This window comes from Anas acuta, chromosome 12 (genome assembly GCF_963932015.1).
Source record: "Anas acuta chromosome 12, bAnaAcu1.1, whole genome shotgun sequence".
Classification (NCBI taxonomy): domain Eukaryota; kingdom Metazoa; phylum Chordata; class Aves; order Anseriformes; family Anatidae; genus Anas; species Anas acuta.
Window position 1 is genome coordinate 20,996,650 of NC_088990.1, and position 26,422 is coordinate 21,023,071.

The following is a 26,422-nucleotide window of genomic DNA, read 5'->3' on the forward strand; positions in this document are numbered from 1 at the left end:
TCCTGAGATGAATTGAGAGAATTCAGTAAGGTTCCATCTCATAGCCGTTTGTTGTGAGAGGATTAAAACTTAAATGACTTAAGAGGCTGTTAGGAAGGCAGAGCAAAATGCATCATTTTTCAGAACAGGAAGTAGAGCAGAACAATTACTGTTTAATGATACTGGAATTGGAAAATGTATGATGAAGCACGACTGTCAAGTTTACTGTGCAGATTGCTACTATGGCAGGATGCATTTTGGCAGAGTTTACCCAATTTCTGTTTTTCTGCTAATATGTCTATCCTGGTGATACAAAAAGATTCCAGTAAAAGCTAATCCAATTCTCAGAATCCCCCATTTCTCCCTCCCTTTGCTAATCTAAGGCTTGTTCATGGTGTTGCTTCAGTTTTTCCACTTCAAGGCCAGCAAGATGGTGCTCTTGACATAACAGAATGCGCAACCCCTTACAGGCTAGTTGCTGCCATGGGATAGTCTTCATTAGGTGAAATAACCCAGAGGTTGTCACTGCATTGCAGCTTATCCTTTGACAATGCTGCCTTTACTTAAGCAGTATTAGTTAAGACAGATTTTTTCTTGCTTTGAAGATCATTATATCAAATATCAGTCAAACTAATATCAAAATTTCTTAGCACAATTAGTGGCTGAAAAGACAGCACAGGACCCCAGCTCCCACAAGATTAAAATATCATTATTTGTTTTCCAATAACCTCATCCAAATTGACATCAAGAGTAGCTTCATCTGATCCACACATAATCTTCTGTTTTACTTTTTATTTTCTCTTGTATTTTCTTTCCATGTAACCTAAAAGTCTGATTTTAAATTTTGCCCTCAGTAATGTATCTTTCCCAGGCATTTTATTAAAAAAAACAAAAACAAACAAACAAAAAAAAAACAACCAACCAACCAACCAACCAAACAATCATTTTCCATGGTAGTTTTGAAAAACAAGTCTATTTTGAAATTCTATGTGTACTAGCTTAAATGATCTGCATCTGTCTGTGTTTGCTGTTTGTTTACTTGGTGTATTTACGTGGAAGGAAATTTTCTATCCTTAAAAGCATATCTATGCCATTTTCAAGTCTCCTACATAAAGTTATAATCCTTTGCATCTGACATTGCAGTTTGGTGCACAGATGATGATGACATCTTCAGCAGAAGCCTGGCTTCAACTGAGGAGTCAATGCCATGAACAGATGAGGTCTCAGAAGACAGGTGTTCAGCTTGAGTGGGAATTTTTATAATAAAGGTTGACAGATGAGAAAATACAGAGATTTAGGGTATGTGGTGTGTGAGCCAAAAAATCATATGTGCAGGCAAAGTGTGCCATGATTATTCATCCCTTCTTGAAACCTTCTGTAGGTTAAAATTCAAAGTGAAATGAATTTTGAATATTTGAAGTATGCTAAATTGTTCAGGCAAGCACTTAACAGTGATGTTCCTATTCATTTCTGCACTGACACTGCCCTACCCAATTAACAAAGCAGGCAGGATGACCACAGGGTTTTTTTCTTCCTCTAGGATGGCTGGTGCTTTTGGCCATTTTTGTCTTTTGTTGCAGCTTTTCTATACTGTTTTTTTTTTTTTTTTTTTTTTTTTTTTTTTTTTTTTTCCATTTTCATCTGACTTCTTGTTGTAGCTCTGTGGTTTTCCTGAACAGTGTTTTGTAGTCCAGATTTTTACAAAGTGATTCTAGAGGTTCAGTGTGTTCTTTCAAAATCATAGCCAGCTTAGACCCGGTGGAAGCCTTGAAAAAAAAAATAAATAAATTGTGTATTTTTGCCAGGTTTATTTTCAAGAGAATAAAGACTTGCAATGAATATTATATTGGAATTGAAATGTAAATGTCCATTTTTTTTTCTATAATTCCTTGGAAGAAATTGAACTGTACTTTACATTAGCTTTTGCATAAGCATAGCGTGCCTGGGAATTTACCAGCACTCTGAAGAGAATTGCCTTTAGTTTAAATCAGAACACAACACAATGTTATTGGGTCTCCCATAATTCTGACAGTGAAATACACCCACGTCTGCAAAGAAGCAGATTTTTCTTCATTGTCACCAAGCTCAGTTAGTGTCTCTTGTTTACTGAAGAGAGAAGCCAGACTTTCTAAAAAAGTTGTGATGTTTAGCAGCATTAGTTATAGTCACTACATCACCCTGTTGCTTTGCTTTCTGCCTTTGCTCACTGACAAATGACAGTTGTACAAGCAATGTGTAACTTTGCTCTGTTTTGATAAGGGCAGGATCTAAGTGAACAAACATTTTTCAAGTCAATGCAAGAAAGTCACTGACTAAGAAAAGGAATCAGTGCATTCAGGTAACCCAACACAAGCTCACCCTCTTATTTCTAAACTAAGGTTTAAACATATTTGAATGATTTCATATTTTGAACTAGGTGATGCACCTTTGATTTAAAGATAAAGAGATGGGGAACTGGCACTTCTGCAGTGACACTTGCCTTCGTGTGTGTCTTTTCTGTGTGTTGTGCACAAAGATAGCTTTGGTCTAGCAGCCATTTCACAGAACCCAGTGTAGTGCTGAATCCTGCAAACACACAAAGTTGAAAGAGATCTGATGCTGATACAAGGCAATGCCCTCTTCCTTTTTACTTTACAGGCCGATCCCCAAGGTATTACTTATACACTGATAACTTTTTGTTTCTCTGCATGTGTTGCTACAGTGAAGGTTGGGTTTAAGATGGGACTCAGGGTGAGAGAGTAAAAAGGTTTAAAGAGTACTTCTGAATTGAAACTTCGGGGGTTTTTTTAGGAACTATTTATTGAAGGGGTCAGGAATACAGCTTACTACTTGCAGAGTTAGGTATAAACTTTGGTTCACATCAGCCTCTTCTATGTTCTGTTTTCTCTAGTGGTAGGTTGTCTTAGGGCTTTTATAGGGTTAGATTTAGGATTAAAGTTTTGGACTGTGGTGCTGAAAGTGTCTTAGGAGAATGAAGCCCCTTATGTTTTACTCCAAGGATTGATTTTTCTGGTCTAAATTAATGTTTTCTTTGGTTTTGGATTTTGGAAAATTGTCACGGTTTTGGAAGATCAGGGTTTAAGATTCCAGTTATTGTTGGGTTCTGGAGAGTACACAGAGGTAGAAGGTGGCTGGTGCAGTAACTGCTAATGTCAGCATTTCCTGAGTTCGGGGAACAGTTCTATGGGTATATCTAAGGATATAGCTAAGTGCTAAGGAGATGACTTGAATTTATTTATTTATTTATTTATTTATTTATTTATTTATTTATTTATTTATTAAGCCATGCTAGCTGACTAGGTAAAAATATTGGCTTCTCTGCATCCAATCTAAGGACTGTACCATGCTTATTCCTATCTCATCAGATGATCTTTAGCCTGAGGAAAAAGTGAGGAACCAAATGACAGCTGTAGCTTTTCAAAGTCATAAAAGAGGAAAATATGTGTGCGTGTACTTATTTATTTATTTCTCTCCCTGTTCTGTATTTTATGCTGAGGCTATGAAGCTTATTGAACTTTTTTTTGAGCCCTTAAGGTATATCCAATGTCACTCAGACATCAAAGCTTCAGAGCTGAAATGGAAAGAGAACAACCAAATTGCATTTAAAGGTTAATAAAATAATGCTTGTGTTTTCTGTTGTCACAGAATGCTAAAAAGCAAAACATTACCTTCGCGTTTACAAAGGCGAACAGAAAATAGAGAAACGTGAAGTCAGCTGTGATTAGCTTAGCCTTTGTTCTAAAAATAATACACCCTTATGCTATATCAGGGACAGGACGGGTTCTTCATTTTTGTTTTGCCAGATATTAAATAATCTCAATGCCTGCTGATAACTCTATTGTAGTTTATGAGAGTTTATTACTTCTAGTTTAAAACTAAATGTTTAATACAAGAATTTCCTTTTTTTTTTTTTTTTTTTCCTTTGGGAATCTGGCTGGGTTTTGTGTAAGTAAAGCTGCTTGAGTATCTTCCTTATACTTCACATACAGGCTATGCTTATAGTAGGCTCAAAGAGTAAATTAAGGTTATAGCCACACAACAGAATTGCGTGAGTACAATCAGCCACCTTGACTCGTATGGCTGAGTTTAACTTTGGTCTCGCTCTGTCCTCAAAGCACAGATGCAGTTCTGTGGGAGTAGCTGAGGAGCGAACAGAGCTTGCAACTTGTAAGCTATACAGTGTGTGAAAACGAGTTAAACCCCCTGAAGACTTACTGGTCCTTTTAGTTTTATACTCCTCTGATACATTTTGAGTCTGGTACAGCAGCTAAATGTTTCTTTCCTATGGCTTGTTACGCTGCAGGCCAAAAACCCCACCATTCAGTGTGATCAGGCTCCTCCAGTTCTTTCAGTAGTGTCACTCACATTATTCATGAAACAGATGTCACCGAAGTCTAGGAGAGCAGAAAGTATTAGTAGAGTGATCACAGCTTGTGAAGTCCAATGAATTAGTTGAAATTCCTCCTGTGGTGAGGTCCTAGTACCAGTCTGACTGACTCAGTAGCCCTTGGGTCTTGCTTAAAAAAAAGAAAAAATAAAACATATCATGGTAGCTTGGAGGCCCAGCTGAGTCCAGTAAGGAGAATACTGGCAAAATTTGCAATGCATTTAATATTCTTTTTTTCCCAGGAGTATTTTAAAGTAATCTGTTATGTGCATCTGCTTGCTCTATTTCTGTTTCTTAGCCTGAGATTCCTCACACAGGAGGCAATAATCCTGCATCATGTTAGATCATATCATGTCACATTGAATTTTGACCTTGGCTGACATAATGTAACATGCTACAGTTGAAGTAATGTAATGTGAGCCAATGTATCATGTGCTTAATGTTAATCTGAAGTTGGGTTAGAAACTGGCTGGATAGCTGGGCCCAAAGAGTCGTGGTGAATGGAGTCAAATCCAGTTGGAGGCTGGTCACTAGTGGCATTCCCCAGGGCTCGGTGCTGGGGCCAGTCCTCTTTAATATCTTCATCAATGATCTGCATTGAGTGCACCCTCAGTAAGTTTGCAGATAACACCAAGCTAGGTGTGTGTGTCAATCTGCTTGAGGGTAGGAAGGCTCTGCAGGAGGATCTGGATAGGCTGCACCGATGGGCTGAGGTCAACTGCATGAAGTTCAACAAGGCCAAGTGCCGGGTCCTGCACCTGGGGCGCAATAACCCCAAGCAGAGCTACAGGCTGGGAGAGGAATGGTTGGAGAGCTGCCTGGTGGAGAAGAACCTGGGAGTGATGGTGGACAGTCGGCTGAATGTGAGCCAGCAGTGTGCTCAGGTGGCCAAGAAGGCCAACGGCATCCTGGCTTGTATCAGAAGCAGTGTGGCCAGCAGGGGTAGGGAGGTGATCGTCCCCCTGTACTCAGCTCTGGTGAGGCCGCACCTCAAGTACCGTGTTCAGTTTTGGGCCCCTCACTACAAGAAGGACATCGAGGTGCTTGAGCGAGTCCAGAGAAGGGTGACGAAGCTGGTGAGGGGTCTGGAGAACAAGTCCTATGAGGAGCAGCTGAGGGAGCTGGGATTGTTCAGCCTGGAGAAAAGGAGGCTCAGGGGCGAACTTATTGCTCTCTACAGATACCTTAAAGGAGGCTGTAGCGAGGTGGGGGTTGGTCTGTTCTCCCACGTGCCTGGTGACAGGACAAGGGGGAATGGGCTAAAGTTGCACCAGGGTAGTTTTCGGTTGGATGTTTGGAAGAACTTATTTACCAAAAGGGTTGTTAGACATTGGAACAGGCTGCCCAGGGAAGTGGTTGAGTCACCATCCCTGGAGGTCTTTAAAAGACGTTTAGATGTAGAGCTTAGGGATATGGTTTAGTGGAGGACTGTTAGTGTTAGGTCAGAGATTGGACCCGATGATCTTGAGGTCTCTTCCAACCTAGAAATTCTGTGATTCTGTGATTATCTTTGAACATAGCAAAGGGTTTGGATGGTGTGTTGTTTGAATCTGCACCCTTTTCCTCAGGCAGTCTGAACTGCATATGTTTGAGCTAATGACCAAAAACAACAGAGAGGAAGAAGCAGGGCAAACGCTAGACAAGTGTTTCCATGGGAGTTAGTAAGAAAGATAGTAATGAGTTTAGTATGGGTCTGCTGCAAATCCTCTACAAGAGACTCTATCCCCCTCAACACCTCCATAACAAGGATAGAAGTGTGAGCACTCAGTGGGAGCACTGGACATCAATTCATTGCATTCTTTGGAATTTTTGATAGAGAAAGCTGTCTGAGTAGATTTGTTGCTGTAGGAGTTGCTGAATAGGTTTATTGATGTTACTCTAGGTAAAAGTTAATATAAATGCTGGGCCCTATGAAATTAACCATTTTTATAAGATTTCGTATGTTCATGTTCCTGCTTGATCTCTTGACCTAATGCCAAATTGCGCCCAATACTATGTAGGTGGATCTGTGGGTTTTTATTTATTTATTTATTGTTTGTTTGTTTTGTTTTGTTTTGTTTTGTTTTGTTTTGTTTTTCCTAGAGAGATTTAGAGAAAATACTGTGTGTTGCCTTGGAAAGTATTTTGTAAATTATATGTCAGATTAAAGCATGTCTGCAAAGTAATTGTTTGACTTTAAATCTTTTAAAAATAATGTTCAGTGCTAGAATTGTCTGTTGTTGTTTCTTCAGTGGGTTAGCAATGCTCAGAGCCTGTTTCTGTTTCTCCCATCATGTGTCCCTGTAACAGGATGATGTTTTTTAATGCAATCATTGCCTGGCTGACATCTTTTTGCTGCCTTCATTCTTACTCAACTAGTTCTAACTGACAGGGAATATTGTTTTTGACTTGTTGTTAGACCAATGTTTTCAGTCCCTTGTACTTATAAATTAGCCTTCTAAAGATATAATTGTGCATCTGCTTTGGTGAAAGTACTAGGCAACCCAAGCCGAAAACATTTTGGAAATGAGCTGGGTGTATCTAGTGGCCTAATCTGATGAATGTTGGCATACAAATGTGCTACAGATGGTAATCAACCATTGGTTTTATATCAAATAGGGGAAAAAGGGACTCAAAAAAGGCACCTGAGCATACAGAATTTTTGAGTGCCGTAAATCTTGAATGCCATAAATCAGGCTTTGGAGTACTTTAGTGCTCCTAATAAGAAAAATGGATGGAAGCTTTATCTTCTTCCTTTGGAGGAAATGACTTTCCTAACTCTGAACTGCCCTTTGATCATAGGTCACTGCTGCATTCTTGGCTATACTGAGCCCCATCGTCCTCACACTGAAGATAACTAAAACTTCCCTCTAGGAGCACAGGTCTAGACCATAGCTAATAGAGTAGCAGTGTTAGTGGGTGAAACTTTCTCCTAAATAATCTGAAAATCCTCAAGACTTTCCTAATTAAAATTATTTAATGAAAACTACTCTATGTCTTATGTCCTCTTAGTTTTCTCTATTTCAGTTAATCTTTAAAAATGCAGGCTGCTGATAGAAATATTTGCAAAAGTTCATAGTAGAAAGAGCAGCACAGCCGTTGCCTAATAAGATGAACTAAAGGATGATAATTTGTCCTTGTCACTGCCAATGTCCTAAACAAGTAATTAAAAAGAAAGAAAATTATGTTTTCTCTCAGTCTAACTAGACTCAGATATGTTGCAGACTTCCCCCAACCAGGTTTAACTAACAAGCAGCCAGAAGAAGGTAACAGTGCAGTCTGAGCACAGTGCTGTAAGGTATTGTGGTGCCTCAGTCAAAACACAAGAGATGAAGCAGCATAGCAACAAATTTGCAAAGGAAGTAAAGGCTTTTTTAGTCACAGATTTCCTGCCTTCTATTTAAAACATCAGGAGATGGACAAATTCATTTATTTTGGCAGAATTAAGGAGACTTTGAGATTCTCAGTTGCCAGGCTCAAGTGGGTCATCAAAGCACTGAACTCAAAATCCTAATGAAAAAGCTTTGAGGCATTTAATCTAACATGAAATTGAGAAACAATGGAGAAAGCAGGTAATTTTTGAACACTAATTTCCAGACAGGAGCATCACCCCAGACCTGAGTGCAGCCAGGAATAAAGAGACATTTTCTTCAAATGTCAAGCTGAGGCATACGCTGACAGTATTGCAAGGGCAGAACTATTGCAGATGAATCTTCAACTCTTTAGTAAATAAATCAGCAGTTACACTAATTAAATATATGGTGAGAAAAGGACTCTAGCCTTTTCTAGGCAGCATGTCTCAGCAAAAGGAATATCAGTCGAATAAAATACTGGAGGAAAGGCCATAAAATGGCACACAGCAGATTGTTGATGACACCTGGAGTTGCCAAAGAAGGATAGAGCGGGTGCAAGGAAGAAATTGCATTTCTATGTACAGTAACCTCTGACCAGCCAGATAAATCATGGCTAGTCAGAAGTTATTCTGGGGCTGCAAACTCCAGGGCAGTATGTGAGGCAGAGCCACTGGAGCTGTTGCGATATGTTTTCTACTTGGTGAAACTACAAAAAGATGAAAAGAAACTTCCTGAGAGAAATAGGATACTGGAATTAGGGGAACTTAAATAAAAATTCAAGGGGGTCGGGGAAACAAAATTTGTGCCTTTTCTCTCACTAGTTTATTCTCTCTGTGTAATTAGTAATACCATGAACAGACTGTAAGAGCAGCAGTAGCAAGTATTGAGAAAGTTCAAGAGCAGTCCCTTTACAAGGGGAGTGCTAAAGGTCTGAGGATATTAATGTCTCTACATTTGCAAATCCTTTGTGGAACAGAATACCTTGCATGATTAGTTTAGAAATTATTATATATAGTGATAGGAGAGCAAGTTATTCACTAGAGCCTCCATCCCAGAGCAAAGTCTAATAGTGCAAATGCCCCCACCCTTGCTATGTCACTGTGCAGTCAGCACAACTTTTTTGCAGACATCTCTCATGGGAGTGGGTCTAGAACAGGAATAAAACCAAATGTCTCTGGAAGAATGTTCCAGAAATAACAGGACTGCATTTGGAAGAGACCGTGGTAAGTTTCACTGCACATCTCTAGTGTATCACATGTGTCCTCTGCCCTCCCCAACAACAAAAATACCAAATGACCCAGAAAAATCCTTCTCCCCAAATACTTTACTGATGCTATTCTTTTAGTCCCCTTCCTTTATTTGCCATTTTAATTTCTCATACTTGTAGGTGGTAATTCAACTGCCCATGGGTATGTGCTACTGCAGCCTGCAGATTGCTGAGGCACCTTGCATGCAAGGGTCCGGGCCTGGTCCTACCAGGGCATTGCTGCAGTGCTTCTCCAGCCCGCAAAGGTATTGAGTGATGCCTGTTTCTTTCTTTCAGTCACTAACATTAAAAAAAAAAAATACTTTCTAGTGGAGAGAAGCTGAAAACAAACCTCTTCTCCCTGGTTTGGTTTAGCTTTGTGCTCTGGTAGGCGGCAATAGGATGTAGCAAGGAGCACCTGCAAGAAGTTGTGCCTCAGAAGTGGACAGGGCCCTGTCCTGCAGGTAACAGACCTGTCCTATCAGTTTTGTGTTCATTTGTGCATTTTGGTAGATAAATATTGCCCATTTGCAGAGCACCTTCTGTCCTAAAGGATCCTGAAGTCTTCATAGCACAGCTCATATGTAGGACTGCAAAAATTCAGTTAAGCTCTCCTTAGGATGGTCTGAAATTGCTCACTTTAAGCCCTCATAAAAACACATTCTCAGTTTTTCAAGTCTGACTTGAACGTGAAGGTGGAATTAAAAAATATACAGGCACTGCATCACATTGCACAGATAGGAAAAAGCAGATGGATTTGCTTTTTGTGTGTGCTCAGAAACAATGAAAACTTGTCGATATTTTTCATTTGAATTTTCATGAAGAGCTAAGAAACTCTGCTGATGCTGGAGGGGGCAAGAAAATGCTGTGTCTTTACTGGCAGAGAAATATTTGAACGGTTATTGACAAAGAGCACAGTGCATGGAATGTGCTTGGGCTAAGCAAGTGAAGATGTTTGACATATTGGCAATACAGCACAGGGTCAGGGGGTGACAGATTAATGTTGTATTTCACAGTCCAAGTGAATATTCACTGCATGCTTTTGTATGCTCTTTGTTATTGCACACATTTGGAAGGACAAACTGGCTCTGGGTTGGTTAAACCTATGCAGTGATTTTAGCATGAAAATAGCTTATTTTAGTTTAATCAACTAGGCACAAGTATAAAGTAAATATAAATAAGCTATTCTTAGACTAAATTAAGAACATCATGCAGGAGTTTGCACTATTTTAATTAAAATCAATTCAATTTCTTAACCGAATTCAGGGTAATGGTGAGTGCAGGAAGGACGGAGTCATTCCCAGTGCAGGGATTTGCAGCAGCCTTCAATCATGACCACTGCAGCCTAACCAGGAGCACATGTCATGGCCAGGCCCAGTGGCTTGGGGTATGCTTGGAAAATCTTAAGGCAGGAGGGAAAGATTATAAGGAAAAAACAAACAAACAAACAACAGCACCAACTCACAGACCCCTTAAAACCCCACCTCTTGGCTTGATGCTCTCCCTAGCTGCCTGCTTCTGGCCAGCTCCCTGGAACAAGTAAGAGAAACACTCTGCTTCCAGCAGCAGAGACCAAGAAGCCAGTGGATACTTTTCAACCCTACAGCTACTTTTAAAGAATGGGACGTAAAGGAATGAAATGGAAAACAGATGATAGACAGAGGCTGGCGAGAACAGAAGGAATGCAGAGCAGGCAGCCTGTTTGTCTCAGAGTAACTGACAAACATGCTTGTGGAAGTAGCCAAGCCTGTCGGCAGCAGTGTCTTAAAATAATGGAATAGTAAAATGGAATAGTGATGCCTCTCTTCTGGAAGGTGCTGAGTGCTTTGGCATTGTTGCATTGCTGCAGTGTCGGACTGAGCCCCTGATAATACACATTTCACATAGCTGTGCAGCCAAGGACAAGTGCAGTCCGGGGCAGAAGTTTGTATGGGAGGAACCTGCAGAACGCAGTTGCACACCAGTGCCTGCAGTGCTTGGACAGGCACATGTTTGAAACAGCCCTGGGGATTCACAGAAGCAGAACACAATCAGAAAGCTCCAGCTGCTGAGCTCGGATTTCCAAACCCCTCTAATACCTGGTCTAAGGGTAGTTCTATGGATTTTTTTTTTACTTTTCTTATTTTTTTATTTTTTGTGTTGAACCACGCGCAGAGACTTGCACGTGTTTGTAAGTTTTGTAATCAGAGCTGTTGTTTTCAAGGCAAAGAGCTCTTCCCTGTGTTGTACATCCTTCATAGATGAGGAGCAAACAGTAGCAGATTTATGAAGAGAAATTTTCTTAAATTTTCTTCTGCTATCCCAGATCTTATTCCTTAAGAAGTGCTCACAAATACTCAATCTAAAGCCAGCAAAGTGAGAGCCCACAGAATCACAGAATTTAAGGGGTTGGAAGGGACCTCGAAAGATCATCTAACCCCCCTGCCAAAGCAGGTTCCTTACAGCAGGCTGCCCAGGTAGGCGTCCAGATGGGCCTTAAATATCTCCAGAGAAGGAGACTCCACAACCTTCCTGGGCAGCCTGTCCCAGTGCCCCACCACCCTCACCATGAAGAAGTTCTTTCTCATGTTGGTGCAGAACTTCCTGTGCTCTGTCCTGTGGTCATTACCCCTTGTCCTGTCCCCGCAAACCACTGAACAGAAGTTGGTCAAATCCCTCTGTCTCCACACCTCAGGTATTTATACACATTGATGAGATCCCCTCTCAGTCTTCTCTTCTCCATGTTGAACAGACCCAGGTCTCTCAGCCTTTCTTCATAGGGAAAATGCTCCAGCCCCTGTATCATCTTTGTGGGCCTCCGCTGGACTCTTTCCAGGAGATCCCTGTCTTTCTTGTACTGGGAAGCCCAGAACTGGACACAGTACTCCAGGTGAGGCCTGACCAGGGCAGAGTAGAGGGGGAGGGTCACCTCCCTTGACCTGCTGGCCACACTCCTTTTAATGCACGCCAGGATCCCATTGGCCCTCTTGGCCACCAGCGCACACTGCTGGCTCATGGTCAGCCTGTCACCCACCAGGACCTCCAGAGCTCCTCTCCAGCAGATCATCCCCCAGCCTGTACTGATACATGTGGTTGTTCCTTCCCAGGTGCAGGACTCTACACTTGCTCATATTAAACCTCATTTTTGGTGGGCTTTCTTCCTGCCCATCTCTGCAGCCTGTCCAGGTCTCGCTGAATGGCAGCACAGCCTTCTGGTGTGTCAGTCACTCCTCCCGGCTTTGTGTCATTGGCCTGCTTGCTGAGGGCAGACACTATTCCCCCATCAAGGTAATCACAATGGGAATGGCCATGGGATTCAGGTACTGGCACATTCACTCACAAGTTGGAAGTGATGTGATGCCTTTTACAAAAATAAAGTGGGTGGGTACAGAACCCCCTCTTTGAGGTCCAGGCACAGATGCAAGGAAAACACAGGAAGGAGTTAATCCACACTCCATTCAAAACACAGAGCAAAACAAGCAGTGTTTGGTTACAACCATCTGACTGCGAGACATGGCTGGCTGGCTGAGCTAGGAAGGCTTTGCTTGGAAAAGACACCACCTGGCTCTTGAGTGAAAATAGCTGGAGCATGCTGCTGAACTATGTAGCTGTAAGTGCACTAAGGGGTTTGTACCACCTTAATACCACTGTGTGTCTTCCTTGGTGATCCCACTGTTAAACAGCTCAGGTGAACAGAATAGGCTGTGATGGCATTTAAGGCCATTTTTCTATCAACATAGCACTGTTTCTCTTGGGAAACATCCTTATGTTGCTGCTTCAGACAGCCTACCTAACCCTAATAGCTATGTTGGTAGAGGAGCTGTCTGCAGACCTGGCAAACACCCAACCTGAGCAGTGGGGCTGCACTGCAGCAGTGCTGAACACCACCTGCTGTGGCGGGTGCTGTTCCAGGGGCTTCAGCCCTCTGCACTCAGACCTTGTGACTGCAACCTGGCTGCCACTGAAGTCACAGAGTGTTTGCCATAAACATCAGTAAAGGTCACCTCTAAATCATTTAGGTGGCCTCACCTGCTTGTTTCTATCCATCCCCTTTCCCTAAAGCCCCTCAGAGAAGGCTGAATGAAAGGTTAGCAGTTGCCATCCCTTCCTGTGCTTGCTCTGCTCCATGGTGTCTGAGCAAGTCACCAGTCTATTCTCACATATTATAAGTATTTTGAGTAGAAATTATTCAAAAATTTCTAAAAAACATATTTTTTAGTCAAAGAAAAGCAACTGATTTAGGAAAGAAAATTTTCAGTTTACTCTCAAGCCTTTGAAAACTTATTGACAGACTATGCAATTAAAATAAATAAATAAATAAAATTCGTTTCTTCCCAGGATCTTTCATAAAGAGGCCTTGTCCAGCTCAGAATTTAGGAAATGCAGCCTATTTTCTGAATCTTGGAGTTGAGGTCAGCCTGTCTGTGATTGCAAGTATCACTAGACTTTGGCACTGTGCTGCTTTAAGCCCTAGGGCACACATTTAAACTGTCACATACAGTGTGTCTCGTCCTGACATCTTCTGTAGAAGTGAAGGATAATACGGCACTTGTGCTGCAGAATAAGATAGTGCTCTCTCCTCAAGCATGAAAATTGTCTGCAAATTTCAGACTTATTTTCCTTGATTGTGGCTGCTAATCAAGGCAAAAAAAAAAAAAAAAAAAACAAAGTTCATTTTACCAGGAGAACAATGCTTGGCAGTGTAGTGAATGTTAATGCAGTTAATTATTCCTAATTCTGTGCCTGTCCTCTGAAGAGTTCAATATCTCTAGACAAGGCTTTAATGATCCAGAGCCACCCTATGATTTCATGCAGGGAATATTGTCTCTTTGGGCCAGTTTGTAAAAAAAAACTGTCCCTCTACTCACTCTCTACCCCTGCTTTGTGGCACGTTACGTCTGGTATGGTAAGGTGGGGTGGGGGTTCTTAAATGCCCTTCATTTTGTTTCAGAACTATTGCGCTTTCTGTTGTCCTTGGTTTCTTCACAGTCTCTCTCAATAATAAAGCTTTTGACTGTGTTGTGTCAGGAACCTAAAAATAGACAAAATCCCCAAACATTGACCTACATGGGGAAATTGATAATACTGTTCCAGATCCTCATGGTGCTTAGTATCGGTGAGATACTATGAGATAGCAAAGCAAGCCTTAGCTAACTCATATACTGAGAGGAATTATCTTTGATATCACCTCTTTGCTGATACACTTCCATTGTAACTTAGTGGTATCTTTCTCCATGTTATGTATTTTACTACATCAGCTTAGTCTGGAACTTCATGCTGTTGGTTAAGGTGTTCAGAAATCTTCATTAAAATTGTATCTCTACATATAAGCAACTTCTCTTATACCTAAAGCAAAACAATGAATGAAAATGTTATTTTTCAAAAGTTGTCACAGCTGTTAGCTACAGAATTTTTCATAATTGAAAACAGTGATTTTGTTGTTGTTGTTGTTGTTGTTGTTGAAGTTTTTCTGTTTTGGGACAGGTCTTGTGAATTGGTTAAGACTTGTGTATTTTACCCTGGATACACTCGCTTTGGTACAAAGTTATTGGCAGAACGTACTTCTTTTGCTGAGGCTTTACAGGAGCCTGTACTTGTCCTTTGTGTCACTGTTCTACAGCTGTGATTTGTTGTTGTTTTTGTCTTGAAACAGCCAGTGATTTGGGTTGCCTTAACTTTGAAAGCTGCCTCTGCAGTGAATGTATGGTCTGGTGACAGCTGAGTGCGGTGCTATGGTGACCAGGAGCTCTCAGTGAGGCACCACAGGGCAGGTAAGTAGAGCCAAAGCACTGAGAATAAGCCACTCTGCAGCACAACAGACAGGTGGAGCTTGGGTGACTGGTTCTACATCTGCAAATTCAGCTGTTCAGTTTTCCATTCAACTTCCTCAATACCAATAGAAAACCAGTGTCATCTTTTGACTATCCTGAACTGAACCAGATGCTTGTTCCTAAGCTCCTACTGATATAACTGGGAATCCTGGTGTAGTGATGACATGAGAAGTGAACCCCCTGGGGTCAGCTCTTCCATTGGAACACTCTGACATTGCATTTTAAAGAATTTTTGGTAATACTCTTTTTAAAAGTATGCATATTTTAAAGAAAAATACCTAAAAGGATCTTATGCATTCTAAAGGAGATGTTATTAAAAGTTCTCATGAAAACCTTTAAAGTAAAAAATGTGTTTTCTTCAGCAAGAAACCATAGTTAAAAATTAGCTTCAAGGAATAGAGAATGATTAATAAAGCTCCTTTTATTTAGTGCACCAAGCCTTCTTGAAATTTAAATGTCTGCTATGGAAAATGTCCACAATTTGGTGTGAATTATTTATGAAAGAAATTAAGCAACATACATTGCTTGTGGTTTCTGTTCAGAGCAGAAGATAAAAAGCTTCTAGATTTTAAAATTATTATTATTTTATTTATTTTTTCTTACTGGATTCTTGACATATGTACTGTTAATTAGGCAGTAATGATTTTCTTTCATTTGCACTGCAAATTACACCAATAATTATGCTTTTTTCACAGAATATATTTTGTTAACTGACCTTGGGTTTAGTGTGGAATACAAAATGAGAAATAATTGTTCCAGAAGAAAGAAAAGTTTCAGCTCATGCTTTGAGATTCCTAGGGAAATCTACTTTTGTTAAGTTCTGAATTTTAATTTTACACACACCAATAAAGATATACAACAGAAAGGTTTTAAGTAAGTATATTACTTTGACAGAAGTCACTGGGTTCTACAGTTAATTCTCACCAGTAGATCAATGCATTTCATAAGCTGCAAGTCATTCTGACAAGATGAAACAAATATAATTGTTAGTGAAATCCTCAAAATTCAGAACAACAGGCTGTAAAACTAGGTCAGTTTACATCTTCTTTGAAATAGTTTTCTCTCCATACTATTTCATACTTGACTAATCTTGATAATGCACTTGACATCTTTGGTGACTGATCATATGCTAATTTAAACCCACATTGTATGCGTAAATTCAGAACAACCTGGGGAAATGTTTCAGTATGATGGTGAAAAATAATTAACAGTTGAATTCAGGACCATAATGTATTTCTGTTAAAATATAATTATTTTTTTTAAGCACAAAGAATGTAAAGGAAATATGATTGTTATTTAGAAGTAGGTATTGTAGGTATTTTAATGACTTAGAGCTTTTTTCCTGTCCCAGTGAAATACTATATTTGATTTTTCAGGGCAGGTTGCTTGGAAGAGTAAGGTCTTATTTTTTTTTAGAGCTTCTTATCCCATCCACTATGGGCAATTGCTGGGAATGATTCTCTCAGGAGCATCGATAGTAATTTACTGGCCCCAGTCCTGCTCCTACTGATATCAGTGGTAAAACTGTTGTTGACTTCAGGAAGCAAATCACAAGTCTGATTATCTTCATATGTTACTATTTAGATTTTACAGAATTTCTTGAAGTGTATATGCAACTTCAGTTATATTTTACTCGGTTTTGTAAAACCCTTTTATAAGGAGAGCTTATAACACTGCCATGCCCTTCTTCATATACTGCTTATCTTCTTCTATCCTTATCATTTCTTCACCATAGATGACTCACAGATTTTCAGAGGTGAAGAAAGTGTTTATAAAAGCTTATTGTGGAGGAAGGTTGCTGACAATTGCTAGCATGCTGTGAACAGCTTTGGAAACTAAGGGCTCCTTTCCCCCCCAGGTGAAAGAATTGATTCAAGATCAGATTGCTGTTTTTGTAATTCACTGAATTCACTGATACATCCTTTCTGCCTCTCTCCTCTCTTTTATTTTTTATTTTTTATCTTTTATCTTAAGGTGTGAATTTGGTGACTGTTTGTTATTCTGGCTGCTTGTGAATAATAATAATGAGAGAAAATGTCTGGGATGTACTGCATATGTAATGAGAGACAAATAATATATAAATATAATATTTGGGGGGTTTTGTACTTCAGTTCCTCCTTTATGTTTACCTCTGTTTTGCATTAATGATGAAATTACTATGAACTGCTTTGAGAGATAGAAAATAGGTTATGTTTAAGATCAGTACTGCCTTTTGAAGAAGAGCTTTATTCACAATTTTAGTTTTTGTAATAAAAAAGTTAAACCTGTAGGACTTGAACTAGGTACTTAACTTAGCTTTTAAGAGATGCTGAGCACTAACATCCCTCTTTGCCCCACATCTGAATCTGCAGAACACCTGACTGCTTATTTAAAACAAACAAAAAAGGCTAGGCACGGCCAGGTATTGGACTCGTCTTCATTTTGCATTCTTTTTCTTGATGAATGTTTTTCCATGTGGCATAAAAGGGCACCTAAGAGACATAACGAGGATAAATCTAGTGCAGTGTAACAATACTTATTGTCCTTTGTAAGACAACAGAAGGGGTTGGCGGTTGCTCAGAGACAGGTTTCCAGGTCACACTATTTCTGGTAGGCTTACAGTCTAGAGAGACCAGAAGCAATCCAGCTCAGTAGGTTATGGCCTTACCAGAATAATTTCCCTATTAAGAGACTGAATGGTGCAGTATTAGCAGTCACAAATACCCTTGACAGTACTTTATTATGGTCAGGGTACCGTCAATGTATAATTGGAATTGGAAATAGTAAATAACATACTAACTAGTAATTTTCTAGTGGTATGACAATATAGTTGCTCCCTGTTCATGTTCTTTTTTCTTTTCTTTTTTTTTTTTTTTTTTTTTGTAGATTTGCCACTTTCACAATTCTTTTGACTTTTCTGGGGCTTTGGATAGGTAGGAACCCTCTCACTTGTCATCTGGATGGAAATCTGATTCTCTAATCAATTACAAGTTCAAAATAGCAACCATCTCTGACTCAGTGTCTGCTTGGGATACTGGCATGCAAATAACAATGGATTAGAACTGAACTTCCAAGAAATCAAGGCTGTTTTGTGTGTGTGTGTTTTGTTTTGTGTGTGTTTGTTTTGTTTTCTTAACAAAACAAACAAACAACAACAACAACAAAACAAATTTTCTGAACAGGTATTTTAGAGCTTACAAATTCTATGGAAATGTTAATACCTCCATTCATTACTCCAAAGCACTTCATCATTTTCCACTGTAGCATGTTGTCCCACATAGTCAATGAACATTTTTACTTTAGCCAAAGATGTGTGTGCACTGAGTGGCATGCAGGCGTGTTGTGTGCAATTGTTTTGTGTAAAGAGAAAGGACCAGGTGCTGTGCTGTATTTGCAGATACAGGCCAAGCAATACAAGCTAAGGAGAAAATGAAAGTCTTTGAAATGTGAGTAGGTTTCTTTGGGTATCATTGTCCTTTCTGCAACTAACCTTCAGTGAGGCACAGATGTGTGGGGCGGGGGGGCTGCACTGTGATGACTTCTCATGAGGGTTTCTTTTGGCAGGCTCAGAAAAATTACAATGTGAATAAAGGGAACTTGTTTAGTGCACATGAAAACTCCATTAGTGAGCCCCATTATTCCTATTTTTGGAGAGTGTTAGATTTTTTTATTTATTTATTTAAATATATACAATGGTGTATTATTTTTGATTACAGCAGCATTCATTGGTCACTTTTGTCTTTGTGTGTGTGAATTTCTAATTATTCATGTTAGATGGGTGATCTTTACTGTAAATAGCAACATGATTTTCTTTCACTTGATCTGTCTGTACTGGATTCTGTTTCATTGTTCACTTTCTTCATCACAGTGTCTTGCTTATTTTATCTTTCAACGGATATTTCTTCAAATCCTCTCGCCTGCTCCTCCCCTCCCCTTTGTAACTTGTTGAAAAGGGCTTTATCTGAGCAGGCAGTTTCATTTGTCTTTTGATCTAGTTTTTGATGTATATGCTTTCACTTTTGGTAGTAAGCCTTGTACTGAAATCCTTATTCAAGGCCAAAGTATGGGGGCTTGACTGTGACTTCTGGGTGAGGCTCGAGATTTCCTAGAGATACTGGTGAACCTGGGGGACCAGAAGTATTGGTTACCTAATTGTGAGGCTTTCAAAAGTTTTGCAGGAAGGATATTGGCAGTTTCCAAACTTTCAGGTAATTTATGTTGAGAGCTGAATAAGGGAAGCGTTGGTAACTGCCAGCTGCTTCTGAAAACCCAGAATTTTTGACCTTTTTCAGAGCACTGGAGTGAGGAAGAGCTTATCTTGCTATGGCACAGACCTTGTGGCACCAGCTCTCTCTCTGCTCTTGCAGCAGCATGGTTAATCTGCATGTGAGAGCCAATGGCACTTGATTTGTTCTGATAGTGCTGCTGGACCCCTTTCTTCAATGTCCTTATTGAGGTCTTCTTACAGAGCAGAGAACATGAACAGAGAAAGCATAGGCTGGCCTAGAAACGTGAATTGAAGGTTATAAAGACACCATCTTTAGGAAGAGGGAAAGAAACTCTGAAAACAAAAAGAATAAATGCTTACCTACCTGGAGAAGATAAATAGGGAAAAACAGCAGCCCCTCCCTGCATCTCTAAACCAAAATAAAACGTATTTTTAGACATGACCACAGTGAATAGAAATTCAAGTATTTGTTTTGTTCAGACTATTTTTCTGTAGGTCTTCAGATGCAAAATCAAAGTCACATCCAGTTCTGTACAAATATGAGTGACTTTAGCCCAGCATTTGTATGTTAAACAACTTGTTTAATATAGTACTAGCATTCGGATAGTCACAATGAGGCTTTGAGGTTAACATCCTATTAAGATGAATGGGAGATGTTCATACCTCAGGCTGTAGATTCAGCAAGACAGCAGAGCATTGATTTACATAGCGAAGGCTATATCTTGGCGAACCAGAAGGGCTGCAGACATCATTATTCTAAAGGGAAGCTTCAATTCCAGTGAACACATTACAGTCTGCAAAAGGCCCCAGATCAGCAGAGCTGCTGGAGCTGGATAGCTGCTGGCTGTAACTTCAAACTGAAAGACATCAAATGGGATTTTTGCTATAAAAGTTGAGATCCCAGCCAGGTGCTGATGTGCTCCCCACTCCTGTCTCAAAACTCTTTTTGCTTCCCTTACCCACTTTCTTCCCAAACTGATTTTCTGGTAGGAAATACAGGCCAAGGGCTTGGTGACCTTTACTGACCTTAATGTTATGCCATTTTTGTTGCCTTTTTTTTTTTAACCACTGTGTCTCTCTGTTTGAGCCTAATCTTAGATTCCCTGTCTTCCATCTGTTTTTTATTCTCTCTTCTGTTGATGTATTACTACACTAATTCCCTTCCTTCCTTATCTTCACATTTTTCCCCCAGGACCTCTTCCACTTGTCTGTTTTCTTGCTTGCTGTCCCTGCTGTCTGGCATGCTATCATTTCTTTTTTCTTCCTCACTGTCCTCATAAGGAGTTGTCTTTGGACAGACATATGTATGCAAATTGATTTTCTTTAGATCTCTCCCACAAAAGCTGCCCCAGCAGAACAGGGTCCTCCTGAAAATCCCAAGACACTTCTGCCTTGGGCACACAGGGGGACAAGACAGCCTGGATTTTGCAGTAAGGTCAAATTGCAGGTGTTGTGCCGTAATGTTTTGCAGCTCTAATCCCCAGTATTCTTTCTGGCATACGTTGGCTTGATTTGGGCACCAGTCTGCAGCGTAAATGATTGTGGCTGCATTTTAGTTCCAGCTGGTTACATTGCAAAAACCAATGCATTACTGTTTGGCCTGGCTGGGAATTCAACAGACTGGGAATGGAATAGCAGGGGCATTAATGATGAGGTGTATTTGTCAGGAGTGAGACTTCCCCAGTAGCAACTGCTTGTACTATGCTGCAGATATTATTTATGTCTTTTGTTACAGAAGTCACTCAACTCTTCTGAGTAATTAGAAGTATCACCTTGTAGTAAGAGAGCCTAAACTGAGGTTTCTTTCTTTGCCTTTTTTTTTTTTTTTCCCCAGAAGACTTATAACTGCTTATAAATTTGGCTTTGCAGTAATGTGTTCATTTTTTACTAGCCCATCTTGTGTGATTAATTAATCAGTCATGGATGAGACACAGAACTTGAAGCATTTTTTTTTCCTGACAGATATTGCTGCATGCCTTGATTTCTTAATTTATTTTTTTTCTTTGTACTGCCTCAGTAAAGCTGGACTGAGGGTCACTCACTTTATTAATGACTCCCTGTTGCATTACTTTCAACAGCTCAACCATCACTGTCCGTCACAGAGCCATGCATTTGAAACTCAACATAGTTACTGTCTAATAAGCTTCATTTTCTGTACCACTAGCTCGTGCTCTATAGTGTTAGTTTCCCCAACGTGATACTAAGCGATTTTAGGAAATGCTGATACAACTGTAGCAATTTTCCTCAATTTGTTCCTGACAAAGAATTCGCTTCAAAATTGAGTTGGCTTCCTTTTTGTTCGAAACACTGGTAAACACAATTAGCCTCATTAACCCTGGTTTCTGTTTCATAACAGAAAATTAGCCTGCAATCACTGGTTTGCTGGAAAGCACTGTTGTAATTAGTCTTCAACAGTCTGATATGAAAATCCATCACATTTTTAATTTCTCTGATGTGTCAGTGTGTACAGAAAACGTGTCTGATTTCTCACTTATCTTAGGGATTGAGATAAAATCAAGAATCAAGAATCCCATCTGGCTTAGAGCACTGTTGAACAGATTGGACAAACATCTGTCAAGAATGTCATAGGTGCATTGGTCCTGCCATGAGGGAGGGCAGTAGGTGATTTCCAGAGGTCCTCTCTGCCTCTGCAATTCTATGGGGTCTTGACCCTTCAAAAAGCATAAGACCCAGGCAAGGACCATTGAAATTCTGGCCCCACTGAATGCGTATATTTCCTTACCACTCCTTCCAAAATGCTGTGTTATTCCAGCTTTGTTTCAGAGAAGAGCTCTGCCTTGCTCCAGCTCTAAGCTGCTGGTGGCACTGAAGCCAGAACCTTTTTACCAGCATAGAAAGAGACTGACTCAAAGGTGAGTCAGGCTAATAATGCTTAAACCTCTGTAGATAATAAGAAATTAGTTGGTCAGGATAGATTTATCATCACCTTCAGGACCTGCATCACTCCGGAGAATATGTCAAGGACTGTGACTGTGTTCTCATTAAACAACTGTTTTTTTTTCTAGACTGTTACTCCAGTCAGAGGGGAAGGCTGTAGTTCATGTGGGTTGCTGAGCCGTTAGCTAGCACACAGTACATCACACTCTCACAGGTTCACAGAATGAGTGCTGCTGCAGGGCAGCATGTACTAAATCAAAATACTGTGGACTGGTTTCCAAACTGTACCTGGCTGTCGCCCAGCCACTGCAGAGCAGAAATAGATGAGCGTGTACAGTGCATACCTGTGTGTGCGGAAGTATACCCCAGAACTCCTCTGGGAACTTGGGTGCATCATTACTCCAAATTGCATACCCCTGTGAAATCACTGAGATTTAAACAAATGCAGTCCTCTTTGTCTGTGTTAGGAAAGAGAAGACCTTAATTATTTTGAATTCAGCATAAAAATACCAGGGCTAACTTCTAATTTAACCCTGTCCCTTCCATACCTCTTGTCATCTGTGAAAGAGAGATTACGATTGTCTACCTCTGGAAGTGTCATGAACGTCTTCGGTGAAGCATGTTGTATAAATGCCTAGTAATATTTTAGTGAAGGACAAGAGGAATTATATGTATTGTTACGACACCTTGGTTCTTGCATGTGGGACACAGGGCAGGTTTAGAAATGCTTCTAGTCCTGCTCTCACAACAGGGAGCAGAAGACTGAACCATGCCTCTCTCTAGCAGGTCTCTCTAGTGCCTAGCAAAATCAAATGTCATCATAAGGGACATTTTTTCCCCATATTAAATGTTTCCCTTATTTCTCAATTGTTCTCTTTAAATGTGTATAGCACCCTGGAGGTATCTCCATTTGAATGATCTCAATTGCCTCAGTGTCCATTTGGGAACCAGGTTTAGGGGGCTGTGAAGTGAAGCTGAGCTATTCTGTCGTGATATCTAAGCAAATGAAGAACTCTGTAATTCAAAAGGAAAGTTGTACAGGTCACTATATGTGTTTGCTGTTAACCTTTTAAATGACAAACAGTAACTAAATAAATAATAATTTGATTTGTTAGGTGCCCAGAGCATTTATAGTTGAAATATGAGTGAAATTAATATTAACTTCCTTATTCCAGAAAGAAACATAAAAGCACTGACAAAAAGCAAAGCCTTCAAACATCATCTCCATTCATGCATGAGGCACCCTGTGTGCAAAATGATAGTGTTAGGGATGTCAGCCAATCAAGCAGTCTAATTGGCCAAACTACTTATGTGCCTCGTCATGTAGAAGCAGGTTTTAACATTTTCTTTGCCACAGTTTAGCTCATCCAAAGAACGCCTGAGGCTCACTGTATTTCCAGCCTGTTGATGAGTTTTCTTAGGCCTCTGCTTGAAGATCTGCATGAGGTGTTGGGATGTGACCTAACTTCATCCAGCTGAGAGCCCTGGAAGTAGTGCACAGATGGCGTGCGGTAACGACTCTAATAGTTTCTCCTTTTCCAGCACGAAGGCAGGTTGGATCCAGCTTGATTTCAGGGTACCTCCCATCTGTTTTCTTCCTGAAAGAATGGATTTAGATCCTCATTTGCCTAAGGACCAGCACAGCTGAGTTGCCAGCTGTGTGAAATACCCCCATCCCAGGTGCAATGCTCAGACGCACAGGTTGGCAGCATGTGCCATGAGTGACTGGCAGCAGGGTGACCAGACATTGCTTCAGTCCCTGCTCACAAAGGTGCATCAGTGAACATGTGCTCTGAGCTGGGCTCAGGCAGAGCTCTCTTCCCAACCTGCTCCTGCTGGAGGGACTGCACCCTCCCCACACCACATGGTCTGCGGGGGAATTCCCAGCGCACAGCATTAGCAGTCTGCAGGGGTGAAAACCTCAGAGATGATAATTAGAGCCCAATGAGTAGGGATTTTTTGTACTCCTAGCTTTTTCACTGATTTTTTGTGATTAACAGAGATTAATCATCCAGGCCATACGAACAAATTTATTCTTCCGTAAAATGATTATACTGGTAGTTTCTGATTGCCACACTGCATGGTGTGACTCTATGAGGAACACCTTGAGATTCTTGCATGAACATGGCTATGTAACGGAAAAGCACTATCATTAACCAGCTGTTTCTGAACAGTCAAACTCTGTTGGGGAACAGCTTCCTATACACGCATATACAGAAACACTGACTTCATCTCTTAGGCTGTATTTGTCAACATGTGGTTGTCCTTCCTCCTCTCCCTTGTTGTTTTTCTTTGGTTATTTCACACCACATTCACTTTAACCTGAAAAGAAAGAGATTAGGTTAGATTATTTCAAACATCTGCAAATGCAGTAGAATGCACAAGGGGCATTTTTGGCATTAATGTTCTGTGTATTTTGTTCGGGTAATTAAGCATGGAAAGGTCACCTTGTGTTCTAATACCAAGTACAGAGATGGCAGAGAGAAAAACTAAGCCGAGCAAAAACAATTTAAGGAGAAAGCATCACCATTTGACAATATTTATTATTTCTTCTGTGTTTCCCTAGCTGCTACACTACTTTAATTCCAACCCGATACCCGTAAAAGCTAAATTAAATTAAATTAAATTAATTAATTAAATAAATTAAATAAAATATTTAGCTTTCAAAAGCTAAATAAAGTATTAAACTGAACACAAGGTGAGGGCTAGGCAGCTCAAAGAATGCACACTGCGGCTCACCGAGTGCCAGCCATTTGGCAATGATTGTCCTTTGGGACAAGCATCAAGATGTGGTTTATTCAAACCACATCAGCCATGCCATTTCATAACTCCCCCAGTGAGAGGATACATGAGGAGGTCCATTTCTGGTCATGTGCTTATGTGTCTTGTGAAAGTCCTGTCCTTCAATTAGAAATAAATAATGTTTTTTCCCTTCCCATCTCAATGAGGTTACTCCCTTTCTCACTTTGCTTCTCATAGTTTTGCATTTGTAGCTTTACTCTGCTCATTATTTCTCTGGTGAAGCTTCCAGTGCAAGTCACTGACTGTTCATAGTGAGCTTGGTCCATCTTGTAATAACCAGAAATCCCTTCCTGAATTATGAACGCAAGAAGAGATCCTTCTGTTGGTTGTTATTCCCACAGCAGCCCCAGGGTATGAAGCAGTGCCAGGGCCCACTGCTGGGAGCTGCAGTGTGCACACACGATCTGGCTTTCCCTGCAAGACTCTTGCAGCATCAGACAGATTAAAATAGCAAAAGGATGATTTCTTGAGGATGATCCCTGCTCTCACAGTACTTAAGGTTGGGAGGTTATATAGGTTTCTGCCTCATGTAGAACAAATGAGTGCAATGGATAAATGTAGTAGAAACCAATTTTTCTTCTGCTCCTGGTTCTCACAGAGTAAGTTTAAAATTAGGAGATCTCTCTTAGGAGATCTCTCTTAGGAGACCTTCACACCTCATCTATGACTCTGTGTGGGGGACTGGCTGTACTATGTAGAGCTGTAATTTTTTTGTTCTTTCTACTTGTGACCCGGAGTTCTTTGAGTATTTTTCCCCTCTTGTGGAAAAAGTAATTCTCTCTCCTACCTCAGTCCCACATCCATTCTTATGAACACTTGGTAAAGATTTCATTTCAGTTTTCGGCAATCTTTTTCTTCTGTTATGAAATAACCCTGGCACTTACTTAGATGCCCTGCTGACATTTTGCTTCTTATACACTAAAAAAATTATTTGTTTTTATTCTTTAAAAATCTTTTTGCACTCTTCCTTTCAGTCTTTCCTAGCCAAGTTTTATTCTTTTAGCTTTATTCCTGTACTTCCTTGTCCAGCTCTTGTCTCAAATAATTTTTTCACATCTCCGGGTTATGTAGTTACTCGTTTCTCTTTTTGTTTCCTTTCTCCCACTGATTTACCTCACTGGGATGCCTTTATTCTTCTAAATTTGCTGAATCACACAACGCTGTATTCCATTTGGGGCTTTTTCAAGGCCAAGTAACAAATGTAGCAGAAAGGAAATAGAGAAGGTTTGTTGTATGTCTGAAGGGAGCACCTTCAGGACGGGCAGCATTTCAGCAAGCAGTAGACCCTTGGTGGTGCTTATCCTCACTGAAGCTGCTCTCATGTTTAAAGCTAAACTACAGTACTTTGCCCTTAAGGACGTACTAGACCAAGAGCCCAGCAACCCTTGTTCCTAGGGGTCAGCTGCTCTATGAATGAAATAGGATCAGTGTAATTGCCTGAGCCATTGCCCCATGTTCTATCATCGGAAACCCACAACTTGCCTTTAGAGTTTAATTTCTCAAAAGCTGTTTCTCTCTCCTAAGATATTCTGCTCTGAGTTTGAGAGTGTACCTAGTAGCTTTAGTAAGACAAAGGTCCCATTTGGAATCATTTCTCCAATCCATTTCAGTATAAGTCTTATCTCTGTGATTTCTAGGTCAGATTCTGCTTGGTGTGCAGTGTCTTGCCTGAAGTGCTGAGCACCCCATTCCTCTGTGCTGGTGCGTACTTACCTTATGCCTGGATTAGATACATCTACACTCTATATGGATGTGTATGTT

General features: G+C 40.3%; 1 long non-coding RNA gene across 1 annotated transcript in view; it reads left to right on the forward strand.

Moving 5' to 3' along the window:
• LOC137863112 (uncharacterized) overlaps positions 1 to 26,422 on the forward strand; it is a 160,675-nt gene that overhangs the window by 76,170 nt on the left and 58,083 nt on the right. Inside the window, exon 10 of the long non-coding RNA XR_011100695.1 lies at positions 14,577 to 14,694. This is a non-coding gene — a long non-coding RNA (uncharacterized lncRNA). The remainder of the gene's footprint in view (positions 1 to 14,576; positions 14,695 to 26,422) is intronic.